Here is a 17,886-nt window from a genome sequence, read left to right on the forward strand (position 1 = left end):
TGTTACTGCTGCAGGAGCCAAGACTGAACTCCTAGCGTTCCAGGCAGCACAGCTGACGTGGCTAAGGAAACGTACGTCTCCGTTCCCTCCTCAGGGAACGAGGGTTACATACGTAACCGGACGTTCCCTTTCGTTCAGTCACTACGACGTACGTTAGTGACTAACGAATGGGGGAACCTGTAAAACAGCGCCACTCAGCTGTCAACCAGTGCCCTGCGTAAGTGTGAGATCCCGCCACTTAAGGCCCTAGGACTCCCACTTATCACAGGATTACCAAGGTACACTGGGAAGCATATCCCAGTGAGGGAATGCCAAGATGCCTACCGTAGGGAGGACTTAGAGAATACACATATGACCCGCTGAGGGTTGCATATGGAAGATCTCTAGGGTACCAGCCGAAGGTGGATTTTTAACCCTAGGGGTGGCAGGGACTTGCCAAGGGAAAGACACCTGCTCACTGAGGAGGCTTACGGTGGGAATACTCGTGTGGGGGTCGCCAGAGGGGAACCATGCACACGGAGCACCTGGCCGGACATGAGGGTCTGGGCTCGAAAGGGCAGACTGAACTGATGTCGGCGTCGACAGTGCTGGAGGAGCTCAGGGCTCTCGGGGAGCTCACCTGAGGAAAATATCGCACGTATCCAGTCATGGGAGTGGAATGGCGAGCAAGCGAAGACACCTGAGCGTGGTCCATTACCGGCCCCTCGGGGGGGCGAGTACAAAGTCGGACACTGGCTCCACTCGGAGATTGTAGAATCTGGCGAATGTGTTGGGTGTCGCCCAGCCTGCAGCTCTGCAGATGTCTGTTAGCGAGGCGCCATGCGCTAGAGCCCAAGAGGAGGCCACACTCCGGGTGGAGTGTGCCCTCACACCAAGGGGACATGGTCGACCTTGCTGCTGGTAAGCCAAAACAATGGTGTCCACCACCCAGTGAGACAACCTCTGCTTTGAGAGAGCACTTCCCTTCCGCTCTCCACCATAACAGACAAAGAGCTGGTCTGAGGTCCTGAAACACTGCGTCATGTCTACGTAGGCGCGGAGAGCGCGTACTGGACAGAGCAATGCCAAGGCTGGGTCTGCCTCCTCCAAAGGCAGCGCTTGCAGGTTCACCACCTGATCTCGGAACGGAGTGGTAGGAACCTTGGGCACATATCCAGGCCGGGGTCTCAGGATCACGTGAGAGTTAGCCGGCCCGAACTCAAGGCACGCTTCGTCAACCGAAAATGCTTGCAGGTCCCCGACCCTCTTAAGCGAGGCCAATGCGGTCAGCAGAGCCGTCTTCATAGACAAGAACTTAATCTCGGCCGACCGCAAAGGCTCAAAGGGAGGCCTCTGCAGAGCACTTAAGACTACTGAGAGGTCCCAAGAGGGAACGAGAGGAGAGCGAGGAGGATTCAGTCTCCTCGCTCCCCTCAGGAACCTGATGACCAGGTCGTGCTGACTTACCTTTTTGTCTCCCAGGAGATCGTGGTAGGCAGATATTGCGGCCACGTACACTTTCAGGGTGGAGGGAGACAGCCTTCGCTCCACCCCCTCCTGGAGAAACGATAGCACGGACCCGATCGGGCATTTCCAGGGGTCTTCTTGGCGGGAAGAGCACCAAGTGACGAAGAGGTTCCACTTCAACGCGTAGAGACGTCGCGTAGACTCAGCTCTAGCGGAAGTGATGGTAGCGACCACCGCAGGTGGAAGGCTACTCAAACCTGCCGTGTCCCGTCCAGAAGCCACACGTGGAGCTTCCAGAACGCTGGACGCGGGTGCCAAAAGGTGCCCCGTCTCTGAGTCAGAAGGTCTGGTCTCAGAGGGATAGGCCAGGGAGGGGCTGTCGCAAGGAGTAAGAGTTCTGGGAACCAGGTCTGGCCGTGCCAAAGCGGGGCGACCAAGACGACCTGCTCCTTGTCCTCCCTGATCTTGCACAGTACCCGTGCAAGAAGGCTCACTGGGGGAAACGCATACTTGCGTAGCCCGGACGGCCAGCTGTGCGCCAGTGCATCCGTGCCGAGGGTGCCCTCGGTCAGGGAATAATACAGGGAGCAATGGGAAGAGTCCTGGGAGGCAAACAGATCTACCTGTGCGTCGCCGAACCGTTCCCATATCAGCTGGATCGTCTGGGGGTGGAGTCTCCACTCTCCGGGGAGAGGCTGAAACCGTGACAGCTCGTCGGCTGCACAGTTCAGGTCTCCAGGGATGTGGACAGCACGAAGGGACCTCAGGCGCTTCTGACTCCACAAAACGAGATGGCGGGCGAGTTGAGACATACGGTGGGAGCGTAGACCGCCCTGGTGGTTGATGTACGCTACTACGGCCGTGTTGTCTGTCCTGACTAGCACATGTTGACCCTTCAGCAACGCTCGGAAGCGGTGCAGGGCGAACCGTACAGCCAGTAACTCGAGGCAATTGACATGCAGAAGGCGCTGGGGTCCTGTCCAGGAGCCCGCGGCTGCTTGTCCATTGCACATGGCACCCCAGCCCGTGGATGATGCATCTGTTGTCACAACAACATGCCTGGAAGCTCGTTCTAAGGACACTCCGGTCCGTAGAAACTTGAGGTTCGACCACGGGGTGAGTGTCTGTAAGCAGGCCCGAGTCACTAGTACCCGGAGCGTGCCAGACCGCCATGCCCATCTCGGGACTCGATCGCGTAGCCAGTGCTGAAGCGGTCTCATATGAAGCAATCCGAGCGGCGTTACCGCGGCTGCAGATGCCATATGCCCCAGGAGCCTCTGAAAATGTTTCAGTGGAACCGCACTCTGGCCCTCGACTTGTCGAAGGGCAGTCAGCAGAGACTGCGCGCGCTCGCTCGAAAGCTGCGCGCACATGGCGACCGAGTCGATATCCATACCGAGAAAAGAGATCCTCTGCGCGGGGCAAAGTTTGCTCTTCTCCCAGTTGACCCGAAGGCCCAGACGGGCTAGGTGATGGAGCACCAGATCTCTGTGTCCGCAAACCTGCTCTCGAGAGGGACCCAGTATGAGCCAGTCGTCGAGGTAGTTCAGGATGCGGACCCCGTGCTGCCGAAGGGGCGCAAGGGCTGCCTCGGCAATCTTCGTAAAGACGCGAGGGGACAGAGATAGCCCGAATGGTAGAACTGCGTACTGATATGCCCGCCCCTCGAAAGCAAACCGTAGGAACGGTCTGTGTCGAGGCAAAATGGAGACATGGAAGTAGGCGTCCTTCAGGTCGATCGCTGCAAACCAATCGTGTGGACGAACGCATTCGAAAAGGCGTTTCGCTGTCAACATCTTGAACGGAAACCGGTGAAGGTAACGGTTCAGGATGCGCAGGTCCAGGATTGGCCGTAGCCCACCGGTCTTTTTGGGTACAATGAAGTACGGGCTGTAAAACCCGCAATTCATCTCGGCTGGAGGGACAGGTTCGATCGCACCCTTCGCCAGTAGGGTGGCAATCTCCGCTCGCATGACGGGGGCGTTGGCCCCGATCATGGTGGAACGGACTCCCTGGAAGCAGGGAGGAACCCGTGCGAACTGAATCGCATAGCCGCGCCTGACGGTCCGCTCGACCCAGCGGGACAGCCCTGGAAGCTGAAGCCAGACATCCAGAAACTGCACCAGCGGGGTCATACGGTGTACAGACGTACCCGGTGTGGGCTTGCAGCGATGCAGCGTCACCGGCCCGGACATGGGAGGCTGTGGGGCGTCCCGGTGCGGGGGCACGGTTGACAGCTGCGTCCTGACAGAGGAGACCAGGGAAGGACCAGCGTTCCACTGGGGTCTGCTCTGCCAGGAGGCTGGCGACAGAGTGGGATGCGAGTGGCGGGACCCGTGGGTGGCGCGCACCGTCATCACCGGACTCTGTGGGCTCAGGGATGGGAGTGTTAATTCTTTCTTTGACCAACATAGGGTGCTGCTGACCCGGGGGCCAGCAGCTGAACAAAGGATTCTCCCCCGGCCCTCCACCGGGGGAAGGAGTGGTCCTGCTACCATCTCCTCGAAAGAATTTCCCATCCCTGAGCCGTCCGTCTCAGGAGCGCCGCTTGGCCTGGCGTTTAGCGGGGCGCGGGGCGGCCTGAGGGGACTTGGACGCCTTCCTACGGCTTCCTCCGCGACCCGGCCCGGGTGAAGGCTGCTGCTTGGACCGGGTGGGAGGGGCGGGAGCCTTAGGAGGGCGTCCTCGGCGTGGAGCAGACTGAGTTGACTGCGCCGGCGGCGGGGTGGAGGCAGCAGCTGGCCGCCGGGGCAGTACGTGCTTAATAGCCTCAGTCTGCTTCTGGGCGATTGAGAACTGTTGGGCGAAGTCCTCAACCGCCCCGCCGAAGAGGCCGGCCTGGGATATGGGGGCATCGAGGAACCGGGTTCGCTCGGTGTCCCGCATATCGGCCAGGTTCAGCCACAGGTGACGCTCCTGGACCACATTTGTGGACATCACTTGACCCAGGGAGCGTGCGGTCACCTTCGTCGCCCGGAGAGCGAGGTCGGTGGCGGCACGCAGCTCATTTAAGAGCCCCGGATCAACTCCACCCTCGTGCATGTCCTTGAGGATCCTGGCCTGGTAGACCTGGAGGATCGCCATGGCATGCAGCGAAGCGGCAGCCTGCCCCGCGGCTCTGTGCGATTTCGCCACCAAGGTTGATGTGAATCGACAGGCTTTGGAGGGGTGCTTAGGATCACCACGCCAGGTTGAAGCGCTCTGAGGACACAGTTGCATCGCAACAGAACGTTCAACTGGAGGGACCCCAGTGTACCCTTTAGCTGCCGCCCCATCGAGGACGGAGAAGGCGGAGGAAGTCAGTGAACGGTCACGGGAAGACAACGGGGACTTCCAGGACCGCGTGAGTTCCTCATGCAGCTCGGGAAAGAAAGGTATTGAGGGCAAGGACTGACGGGTGTCAGCGCGAGCCCCCAAAAACCAATCATCGAGCCTTGAGCGTTCGGGACAGGGTGGAGGGTTCCACTCGATCCCTAAACTCGCGGCTGCCCGAGACAACATGGCTGTCAGCTCTGGATCTGACTCGGGCAATGCTGGCACGCCCGAGGGCGGCAGCACAGCCGAGTCGTCATCTCCAGAGGACTCGAGCCCACCTTGTGATGCGGTGATCGACATCGCATCCTCCTCTGGAGCGCCAAATGAGATGCGCGGGGGGGCCGGAGCCGGCCCCGCGATCTGCATCTGAACACTCGCGGGTTGCAATGTGCAAGACGGGGGTGTGGCCCGAGGCATGAGCGTCGGGGCTTTGTTCCACACCGTAACCGTCAAGTCACCCTGACCACCAGCCGAAGTACTGGGCCTCTGGGACTCAGTAGATCGGGGTGTGGTAGAGGGGACTCTCACTTCAGTACGAAGGTCATGGAGTCTTGACCGCAACATTGCGATGGTCATGTTCCCGCAGTGAGAACATGACTCATCCGCGAACGCTGTCTGAGCATGCTGAAAGCCCAAACATATCAGACAGTGTTCGTGCCCATCAGAAGAGGAAAGCAACCGACCACACCCAGAAGTACACGGACGAGACATCCTGAAAAGGACGCGTCACGTGTAAGCTCTTTTATGAGAGGAAGCTTCGCAGAGAACGCCGAAGCGCCCAGGGACCACACACCAGCTGTCTAGCGGACCACTGCGCAGATCAGCAGGCAGGCAGTATGATGATCACTGGAACGCGCCGTAACACCAACGCCTCTGGAAAGCTGCTCGTCTCGAAAGCTGTCGATGACTCAGATCAGGCTTGTAGGAGTGAAGAGATCCTCTTGGCTCCAAAGCAGAAACATAATGCGATGTTCGCAGCGTACTTCCTTATATACCCACGAGGTGGGGCGGAGTTACGCATGCAAATTCCGCATGCCCATGGCATTGGCACTGCCATTGGGCGCTGTTGAATACGATGAAGATGATTGGCTTCTAAGCGAAACCCCCATTCGTTAGTCACTAACGTACGTCGTAGTGACTGAACGAAAGGGAACAAATGTTTGTCCCAAAGGTCAAAAAGTCACTCATTGACATCCCCTCTGGTTCCAATTAGTAGCTAAAACGTCTACAAAAGGTTTTAATTTTTTTTAATTTTTTTTTATTCTCACATATTATCGCTGTCCAAAGTCCATATTTGACCTACTGAAGAAATTTTTGTCCCAAAGGTCAAAAAGTCACTCATTGATTTCCCTTCTGATTCCAATAAGAAGCTTACAGGTCTAAAAAAGGTTTAAATGTTTTTTGTTTTTTTGTTTTGTTTTTTTTACATATTATGGCTGTACAAGAAGTCCATATTTGACCTACTGAACAAATTTTTGTCCCAAAGGTCAAAAAGTCACTCATTGATTTTCCTTCTGTTTCTAATAAGTACCGAAAAGGTCTACAAAAGTTTTTTTTTTTTTTTTACATATTATGGCTGTACAAAGTCCATATTTGACCTACTGAACAAATTTTGTCCCAAAGGTCAAAAAGTCACTCATTGACTTCCCTTCTGGTTCCAATTAGTAGCTAAAAGGTCTACAAAAGGTTTAATATATATATATATATATATATATATATATATATATATATATATATATATATATATATATATATATATATATATATATATATATATATATATATATATATATATATATATATATTTTTTTTTTTTTTACATATTATGGCTGTACAGAAGTCCATATTTGACCTACTGAACATACTTTTGTCCCAGAGGTCAAAAAGACACTTCTGATTCCAATAAGTAGCTTACAGGTCTAAAAAAGGTTTAAATTATATATATATATATTTATTTATTTATTTTACATAATATGGCTGTACAGAAGTCCATATTTGACCTACTGAACATACTTTTGTCCCAGAGGTCAAAAAGACACTCATTGATTTCCCTTCTGATTCCAATAAGTAGCTTAGAGGTCTAAAAAAGGTTTAACTTTTTTTTTTTTTTACATATTATGGCTGTACAAGAAGTCCATATTTGACCTACTAAACAAATGTTTGTCCCAAAGGTCAAAAAGTCACTCATTGATTTCCCTTCTGATTCCAATAAGTAGCTTACAGGTCTAAAAAAGTTTATTTATTTATTTATTTATTTATTTATTTATTTATTTATTTTTTACATTTTATGGCTGTACAAGAAGTCCATATTTGGTGTACTGAACAAATTTTTGTCCCAAAGGTCAAAAAGTCACTCATTGACTTTCCTTCTGGTTCCAATAAGTACCTAAAAGGTCTACAAAAGGTTTTAATTGTTTTTTTTTATTATTATTATTTTAAACATATTATGGCTGTACAAAGTCCATATTTGACCTACTGAACAAATTTTTGTTCCAAAGGTCAGAAAGTCACTCATTGACATCCCTTCTGGTTCCAATTAGTAGCTAAAACGTCTACAAAAGGTTTTAATTTTTTATTTATTTATTTTTTTACATATTATGGCTGTACAAAGTCCATATTTGACCTACTGAAGAAATTTTTGTCCCAAATGTCAAAAAGTCACTCATTGAGTTCCCTTCTGATTCCAATAAGTAGCTTACAGGTCTAAAAAAGGTTTAAATGAATTTTTTTTTTTTTTTTTTTTTTTTTTTTTTACATATTATGGCTGTACAATAAGTCCATATTTGACCTACTAAACAAATGTTTGTCCCAAAGGTCAAAAAGTCACTCATTGATTTCCCTTCTGATTCCAATAAGTAGCTTACCGGTCTAAAAAAATTTTTTTTTTTTTTTTTTTTTTTTACATATTATGGCTGTACAGAAGTCCATGTTTGACCTACTGAACAAATTTTTGTCCCAAAGTTCAAAAAGTCACTCATTGAGTTCCCTTCTGATTCCAATAAGTAGCTTACAGGTCTAAAAAAGGTTTAAATGAATTTTTTTTTTTTTTTTTTTTTTTTTTACATATTATGGCTGTACAAGAAGTCCATATTTGACCTACTAAACAAATGTTTGTCCCAAAGGTCAAAAAGTCACTCATTGATTTCCCTTCTGATTCCAATAAGTAGCTTACCGGTCTAAACATTTTTTTTTTTTTTTTACATTTTATGGCTGTACAAGAAGTCCATATTTGACCTACTGAACAATTTTTTGTCCCAAAGTTCAAAAAGTCACTCATTGACATCCCCTCTGGTTCCAATTAGTAGCTAAAAGGTCTACAAAAGTTTTTATTTAAAAAAAAAAAAAAAATTCACATATTATGGCTGTCCAAAGTCCATATTTGACCTACTGAAGAAATTTTTGTCCCAAAGGTCAAAAAGTCACTCATTGATTTCCCTTCTGATTCCAATAAGTAGCTTACAGGTCTAAAAAAGGTTTAAATGATTTTTTTTTTTTTTTTTTTTTTTTTACATATTATGGCTGTACAAGAAGTCCATATTTGACCTACTAAAAAAAATTTTGTCCCAAAGGTCAAAAAGTCACTCATTGATTTCCCTTCTGATTCCAATAAGTAGCTTACCGGTCTAAAAAAGTTTTTTTTTTTTTTTTTTTTTTTACATTTTATGGCTGTACAAGAAGTCCATATTTGACCTACTGAACAATTTTTTGTCCCAAAGTTCAAAAAGTCACTCATTGACATCCCCTCTGGTTCCAATTAGTAGCTAAAACGTCTACAAAAGGTTTTAATTTTTTTTATTTTTTTTTTATTCTCACATATTATCGCTGTCCAATGTCCATATTTGACCTACTGAAGAAATTTTTGTCCCAAAGGTCAAAAATTCACTCATTGATTTCCCTTCTGATTGCAATAAGTAGCTTACAGGTCTAAAAAAGGTTTAAATGTTTTTTTTGTTTTTTTTTACATATTATGGCTGTACAAGAAGTCCATATTTGACCTACTAAAAAAATTTTTGTCCCAAAGGTCAAAAAGTCACTCTTTGACTTTCCTTCTGGTTCCAATAAGTAGCTTACAGGTCTAAAAAAGGTTTAAATGATTTTTTTTTTTTTTTTTTTTTTTTTTTTACATATTATGGCTGTACAAGAAGTCCATATTTGACCTACTAAACAAATTTTTGTCCCAAAGGTCAAAAAGTCACTCATTGATTTCCCTTCTGATTCCAATAAGTAGCTTATAGGTCTAAAAAGTTTTTTTTTTTTTTTTTTTTTTTTTTTTTAATTTTATGGCTGTACAAGAAGTCCATATTTGACCTACTGAACAATTTTTTGTCCCAAAGTTCAAAAAGTCACTCATTGACATCCCCTCTAGTTCCAATTAGTAACGTCTACAAAAGGTTTTAATTTTTTTTTATTTATTTTTTTATTCTCACATATTATCGCTGTCCAATGTCCATATTTGACCTACTGAAGAAATTTTTGTCCCAAAGGTCAAAAAGTCACTCATTGATTTCCCTTCTGATTCCAATAAGTAGCTTACAGGTCTGAAAAAGGTTTAAATGTTTTTTTTGTTTTTTTTTTACATATTATGGCTGTACAAGAAGTCCATATTTGACCTACTAAACAAATTTTTGTCCCAAAGGTCAAAAAGTCACTCATTGACTTTCCTTCTGGTTCCAATTAGTAGCTAAAAGGTCTAAAAAAGGCTTACATTTTTTTTATTTTATTTTTTTACATATTTTGGCTGTACAAAGTCCATATTTGACCTACTGAACAAATTTTTGTCCCAAAGGTCAAAAAGTCACTCATTGATTTTCCTTCTGTTTCTAATAAGTACCTAAAAGGTCTACAAAAGTTTTTAATTTTTTTTTTTTTTTTTTTTACATATTATGGCTGTACAAAGTCCATATTTGACCTACTGAACAAATTTTGTCCCAAAGGTCAAAAAGTCACTCATTGATTTCCCTTCTGATTCCAATAAGTAGCTTACCGGTCTAAAAAAATTTTTTTTTTTTTTTTTTTTTTTTACATATTATGGCTGTACAGAAGTCCATGTTTGACCTACTGAACAAATTTTTGTCCCAAAGTTCAAAAAGTCACTCATTGAGTTCCCTTCTGATTCCAATAAGTAGCTTACAGGTCTAAAAAAGGTTTAAATGAATTTTTTTTTTTTTTTTTTTTTTTTTTACATATTATGGCTGTACAAGAAGTCCATATTTGACCTACTAAACAAATGTTTGTCCCAAAGGTCAAAAAGTCACTCATTGATTTCCCTTCTGATTCCAATAAGTAGCTTACCGGTCTAAACATTTTTTTTTTTTTTTTACATTTTATGGCTGTACAAGAAGTCCATATTTGACCTACTGAACAATTTTTTGTCCCAAAGTTCAAAAAGTCACTCATTGACATCCCCTCTGGTTCCAATTAGTAGCTAAAAGGTCTACAAAAGTTTTTATTTAAAAAAAAAAAAAAAATTCACATATTATGGCTGTCCAAAGTCCATATTTGACCTACTGAAGAAATTTTTGTCCCAAAGGTCAAAAAGTCACTCATTGATTTCCCTTCTGATTCCAATAAGTAGCTTACAGGTCTAAAAAAGGTTTAAATGATTTTTTTTTTTTTTTTTTTTTTTTTACATATTATGGCTGTACAAGAAGTCCATATTTGACCTACTAAAAAAATTTTTGTCCCAAAGGTCAAAAAGTCACTCATTGATTTCCCTTCTGATTCCAATAAGTAGCTTACCGGTCTAAAAAAGTTTTTTTTTTTTTTTTTTTTTTTACATTTTATGGCTGTACAAGAAGTCCATATTTGACCTACTGAACAATTTTTTGTCCCAAAGTTCAAAAAGTCACTCATTGACATCCCCTCTGGTTCCAATTAGTAGCTAAAACGTCTACAAAAGGTTTTAATTTTTTTTATTTTTTTTTTATTCTCACATATTATCGCTGTCCAATGTCCATATTTGACCTACTGAAGAAATTTTTGTCCCAAAGGTCAAAAATTCACTCATTGATTTCCCTTCTGATTGCAATAAGTAGCTTACAGGTCTAAAAAAGGTTTAAATGTTTTTTTTGTTTTTTTTTACATATTATGGCTGTACAAGAAGTCCATATTTGACCTACTAAAAAAATTTTTGTCCCAAAGGTCAAAAAGTCACTCTTTGACTTTCCTTCTGGTTCCAATAAGTAGCTTACAGGTCTAAAAAAGGTTTAAATGATTTTTTTTTTTTTTTTTTTTTTTTTTTTACATATTATGGCTGTACAAGAAGTCCATATTTGACCTACTAAACAAATTTTTGTCCCAAAGGTCAAAAAGTCACTCATTGATTTCCCTTCTGATTCCAATAAGTAGCTTATAGGTCTAAAAAGTTTTTTTTTTTTTTTTTTTTTTTTTTTTTAATTTTATGGCTGTACAAGAAGTCCATATTTGACCTACTGAACAATTTTTTGTCCCAAAGTTCAAAAAGTCACTCATTGACATCCCCTCTAGTTCCAATTAGTAGCTAAAACGTCTACAAAAGGTTTTAATTTTTTTTTATTTATTTTTTTATTCTCACATATTATCGCTGTCCAATGTCCATATTTGACCTACTGAAGAAATTTTTGTCCCAAAGGTCAAAAAGTCACTCATTGATTTCCCTTCTGATTCCAATAAGTAGCTTACAGGTCTGAAAAAGGTTTAAATGTTTTTTTTGTTTTTTTTTTACATATTATGGCTGTACAAGAAGTCCATATTTGACCTACTAAACAAATTTTTGTCCCAAAGGTCAAAAAGTCACTCATTGACTTTCCTTCTGGTTCCAATTAGTAGCTAAAAGGTCTAAAAAAGGCTTACATTTTTTTTATTTTATTTTTTTACATATTTTGGCTGTACAAAGTCCATATTTGACCTACTGAACAAATTTTTGTCCCAAAGGTCAAAAAGTCACTCATTGATTTTCCTTCTGTTTCTAATAAGTACCTAAAAGGTCTACAAAAGTTTTTAATTTTTTTTTTTTTTTTTTTTTACATATTATGGCTGTACAAAGTCCATATTTGACCTACTGAACAAATTTTGTCCCAAAGGTCAAAAAGTCACTCATTGACTTTCCTTCTGGTTCCAATTAGTAGCTAAAAGGTCTAAAAAAGGCTAAAATTTTTTTTTTTTTTTTTTTTACATATTATGGCTGTACAGAAGTCCATATTTGACCTACTGAACATACTTTTGTCCCAGAGGTCAAAAAGACACTTCTGATTCCAATAAGTAGCTTACAGGTCTAAAAAAGGTTTAAATTATATATATATTTATTTATTTATTTATTTTACATAATATGGCTGTACAGAAATCCATATTTGACCTACTGAACATACTTTTGTCCCAGAGGTCAAAAAGACACTCATTGATTTCCCTTCTGGTTCCAATAAGTAGCTAAAAGGTCTACAAAAGGTTTTAAAAAAAAATTTTTTCACATATTATGGCTGTACAAAGTCCATATTTGACCTACTGAACAAATTTTTGTCCCAAAGGTCAAAAAGTCACTCATTGACTTTCCTTCTGGTTCCAATTAGTATCTAAAAGGTCTACAAAAGGTTTAATATGTATATATATATATATATATATATATATATATATATATTTTTACATATTATGGCTGTACAAAAGTCCATATTTGACCTACTAAACAAATTTTTGTCCCAAAGGTCAAAAAGTCACTCATTGATTTCCCTTCTGATTCCAATAAGTAGCTTACAGGTCTAAAAACGTTTTTTTTTTTTTTTTTTTTTTTTTTTTTTACATTTTATGGCTGTACAAGAAGTCCATATTTGACCTACTAAACAATTTTTTGTCCCAAAGTTCAAAAAGTCACTCATTGACATCCCCTCTGGTTCCAATTAGTAGCTAAAACGTCTACAAAAGGTTTTAATTTTTTTTTTCAGATATTATAGCTGTACAAAGTCCATATTTGACCTACTGAACAATTTTTTGTCCCAAAGTTCAAAAAGTCACTCATTGACATCCCCTCTGCTTCCAATTAGTAGCTAAAACGTCTACAAAAGTTTTTTTTTTTTTTTTTTTTTTTTTATTCTCACATATTATAGCTGTACAAAGTCCATATTTGACCTACTGAAGAAATGTTTGTCCCAAAGGTCAAAAAGTCACTCATTGATTTCCCTTCTGATTCCAATAAGTAGCTTACAGGTCTAAAAAAGTTTTAAATGTTTTTTTTTTTTTTTTTTTTACATATTATGGCTGTACAAGAAGTCCATATTTGACCTACTAAACTAATTTTTGTCCCAAAGGTCAAAGAGTCACTCATTGACTTTCCTTCTGGTTCCAATTAGTAGCTAAAAGGTCTAAAAAAGGCTTACATTTTTTTATTTATTTTTTTTAACATATTTTGGCTGTACAAAGTCCATACTTGACCTACTGAACAAATTTTTGTCCCAAAGGTCAAAAAGTCACTCATTGACTTCCCTTCTGTTTCCAGTAAGTAGCTTACAGGTCTAAACAAGTTTTTTTTATTTATTTATTTTTTACATATTATGGCTGTACAAGAAGTCTATATTTGACCCACTGAACAAATTTTTGTCCCAAAGGTCAAAAAGTCACTCATTGACTTTCCTTCTGGTTCCAATAAGTAGCTAAAAGGTCTACAAAAGTTTTTATTTAAAAAAAAAAAAAAAAAAAAAATTCACATATTATGGCTGTCCAAAGTCCATATTTGACCTACTGAAGAAATGTTTGTCCCAAAGGTCAAAAAGTCACTCATTGATTTCCCTTCTGATTCCAATAAGTAGCTTACAGGTCTAAAAAAGGTTTAAATTATTATTATTTATTTTATTTTTTTAACATATTATGGCTGTACAAGAAGTCCATATTTGACCTACTAAACAAATTTTTGTCCCAAAGGTCAAAAAGTCACTCATTGATTTCCCTTCTGATTCCAATAAGTAGCTTGCAGGTCTAAAAAGTTTTTTTTTTTTTTTTTTTTACATTTTATGGCTGTACAAGAAGTCCATATTTGACCTACTGAACAATTTTTTGTCCCAAAGTTCAAAAAGTCACTCATTGACATCCCCTCTGGTTCCAATTAGTAGCTAAAACGTCTACAAAAGGTTTTAATTTTATTTTTATTTTTTTTTATTCTCACATATTATCGCTGTCCAATGTCCATATTTGACCTACTAAACAAATTTTTGTCCCAAAGGTCAAAAAGTCACTCATTGACTTTCCTTCTGGTTCCAATTAGTAGCTAAAAGGTCTAAAAAAGGCTTAAATTTTTTTTTTTTTTTTTTTTTACATATTTTGGCTGTACAAAGTCCATATTTGACCTACTGAACAAAATTTTGTCCCAAAGGTCAAAAAGTCACTCATTGACTTCCCTTCTGGTTCCAATTAGTAGCTAAAAGGTCTACAAAAGGTTTATATATATTTTTTTTTTTACATATTATGGCTGTACAGAAGTCCATATTTGACCTACTGAACATACTTTTGTCCCAGAGGTCAAAAAGACACTTCTGATTCCAATAAGTAGCTTACAGGTCTAAAAAAGGTTTAAATTATATATTTATTTATTTATTTATTTATTTTACATATTATGGCTGTACAAAGTCCATATTTGACCTACTGAACAAATTTTTGTCCCAAATGTCAAAAAGTCACTCATTGACTTCCCTTCTGGTTCCAATTAGTAGCTAAAAGGTCTACAAAAGGTTTTACATTATTTTTATTTTTTTATTTTTTTCACATTTTATGGCTGTACAAAGTCCATATTTGACCTACTGAACAAATTTTTGTCCCAAAGGTCAAAAAGTCACTCATTTTTTTTCCTTCTAATTCCAATAATTAGCTTACAGGTCTAAAAAAGTTTTTTTATTTATTTATTATTTTATTTTTTTTTACATTTTATGGCTGTACAAGAAGTCCATATTTGACGTACTGAACAAATTTTTGTCCCAAAGGTCAAAAAGTCACTCATTGACTTTCCTTCTGGTTCCAATAAGTACCTAAAAGGTCTACAAAAGGTTTTAATTGTTTTTTTGTTTTTTTTAAAAAACATATTATGGCTGTACAAAGTCCATATTTGACCTACTGAACAATTTTTTGTCCCAAAGTTCAAAAAATCACTCATTGACATCCCCTCTGGTTCCAGTTAGTAGCTAAAACGTCTACAAAAGGTTTTAATTTTTTTTTAAAAAAATTTATTCTCACATGTTATAGCTGTACAAAGTCCATATTTGACCTACAGAAGAAATGTTTGTCCCAAAGGTCAAAAAGTCACTCATTGATTTCCCTTCTGATTCCAAGAAGTAGCTTACAGGTCTAAAAAAGGTTTAAATGTTTTTTTTTGTTGTTTTTTTTTACATATTATGGCTGTACAAGAAGTCCATATTTGACCTACTAAACAAATTTTTGTCCCAAAGGTCAAAGAGTCACTCATTGACTTTCCTTCTGGTTCCAATTAGTAGCTAAAAGGTCTAAAAAAGGCTTACATTTTTTATTTATTTTTTTTAACATATTTTGGCTGTACAAAGTCCATACTTGACCTACTGAACAAATTTTTGTCCCAAAGGTCAAAAAGTCACTCATTGACTTTCCTTCTGGTTCCAATTAGTAGCTAAAAGGTCTAAAAAAGGCTTAAATTTTTTTTTTTTTTTTTTTTACATATTATGGCTGTACAGAAGTCCATATTTGACCTACTGAACATACTTTTGTCCCAGAGGTCAAAAAGACACTTCTGATTCCAATAAGTAGCTTACAGGTCTAAAAAAGGTTTAAATTATATATTTATTTATTTATTTATTTATTTATTTATTTTACATAATATGGCTGTACAGAAATCCATATTTGACCTACTGAACATACTTTTGTCCCAGAGGTCAAAAAGACACTCATTGATTTCCCTTCTGGTTCCAATAAGTAGCTAAAAGGTCTACAAAAGGTTTTAAAAAAATTTTTTTTCACATATTATGGCTGTACAAAGTCCATATTTGACCTACTGAACAAATTTTTGTCCCAAAGGTCAAAAAGTCACTCATTGATTTCCCATCTGATTCCAATAAGTAGCTTACAGGTCTAAAAAAGGTTTAAATGTTTTTTTTTTTTTGTTTTTTTTTTTTTTTCTGTTTTTACATATTATGGCTGTACAAAGTCCATATTTGACCTACTGAACAAATGTTTGTCCCAAAGGTCAAAAAGTCACTCATTGACTTTCCTTCTGGTTCCAATTAGTATCTAAAAGGTCTACAAAAGGTTTAATATGTATATATATATATATATATATTTTTTTTTTTACATATTATGGCTGTACAAAAGTCCATATTTGACCTACTAAACAAATTTTTGTCCCAAAGGTCAAAAAGTCACTCATTGATTTCCCTTCTGATTCCAATAAGTAGCTTTCAGGTCTAAAAACTTTTTTTTTTTTTTTTTTTTTTTTTTTTTTACATTTTATGGCTGTACAAGAAGTCCATATTTGACCTACTAAACAATTGTTTGTCCCAAAGTTCAAAAAGTCACTCATTGACATCCCCTCTGGTTCCAATTAGTAGCTAAAACGTCTACAAAAGGTTTTAATTTTTATTTTCAGATATTATAGCTGTACAAAGTCCATATTTGACCTACTGAATAATTTTTTGTCCCAAAGTTCAAAAAGTCACTCATTGACATCCCCTCTGCTTCCAATTAGTAGCTAAAACGTCTACAAAAGGTTTTATTTTTTTTTAATTTTTTTTTATTCTCACATATTATAGCTGTACAAAGTCCATATTTGACCTACTGAAGAAATGTTTGTCCCAAAGGTCAAAAAGTCACTCATTGATTTCCCTTCTGATTCCAATAAGTAGCTTACAGGTCTAAAAAAGGCTTACATTTTTTTATTTATTTTTTTTAACATATTTTGGCTGTACAAAGTCCATACTTGACCTACTGAACAAATTTTTGTCCCAAAGGTCAAAAAGTCACTCATTGACTTTCCTTCTGGTTCCAATAAGTAGCTAAAAGGTCTACAAAAGTTTTTATTTAAAAAAAAAAAAAAAAAAAATCACAAATTATGGCTGTCCAAAGTCCATATTTGACCTACTGAAGAAATGTTTGTCCCAAAGGTCAAAAAGTCACTCATTGATTTCCCTTCTGATTCCAATAAGTAGCTTACAGGTCTAAAAAAGGTTTAAATTATTATTATTTATTTTATTTTTTTTACATATTATGGCTGTACAAGAAGTCCATATTTGACCTACTAAACAAATTTTTGTCCCAAAGGTCAAAAAGTCACTCATTGATTTCCCTTCTGATTCCAATAAGTAGCTTGCAGGTCTAAAAAGTTTTTTTTTTTTTTTTTTTTACATTTTATGGCTGTACAAGAAGTCCATATTTGACCTACTGAACAATTTTTTGTCCCAAAGTTCAAAAAGTCACTCATTGACATCCCCTCTGGTTCCAATTAGTAGCTAAAACGTCTACAAAAGGTTTTAATTTTATTTATTTATTTTTTTATTCTCACATATTATCGCTGTCCAATGTCCATATTTGACCTACTAAACAAATTTTTGTCCCAAAGGTCAAAAAGTCACTCATTGACTTTCCTTCTGGTTACAATTAGTAGCTAAAAGGTCTAAAAAAGGCTTAAATTTTTTTTTTTTTTTTTTACATATTTTGGCTGTACAAAGTCCATATTTGACCTACTGAACAAATTTTGTCCCAAAGGTCAAAAAGTCACTCATTGACTTCCCTTCTGGTTCCAATTAGTAGCTAAAAGGTCTACAAAAGTTTTATATAAATAGTTTTTTTACATATTATGGCTGTACAGAAGTGCATATTTGACCTACTGAACATACTTTTGTCCCAGAGGTCAAAAAGACACTTCTGATTCCTATAAGTAGCTTACAGGTCTAAAAAAGGTTTAAATTATATATTTATTTATTTATTTATTTATTTATTTTACATATTATGGCTGTACAAAGTCCATATTTGACCTACTGAACAAATTTTTGTCCCAAAGGTCAAAAAGTCACTCATTGACTTCCCTTCTTGTTCCAATTAGTAGCTAAAAGGTCTACAAAAGGTTTTACATTATTTTTATTTTTTTATTTTTTTCACATTTTATGGCTGTACAAAGTCCATATTTGACCTACTGAACACATTTTTGTC

Source organism: Gobio gobio (assembly GCF_949357685.1).
Source record: "Gobio gobio genome assembly, chromosome: 9".
NCBI lineage: Eukaryota > Metazoa > Chordata > Actinopteri > Cypriniformes > Gobionidae > Gobio > Gobio gobio.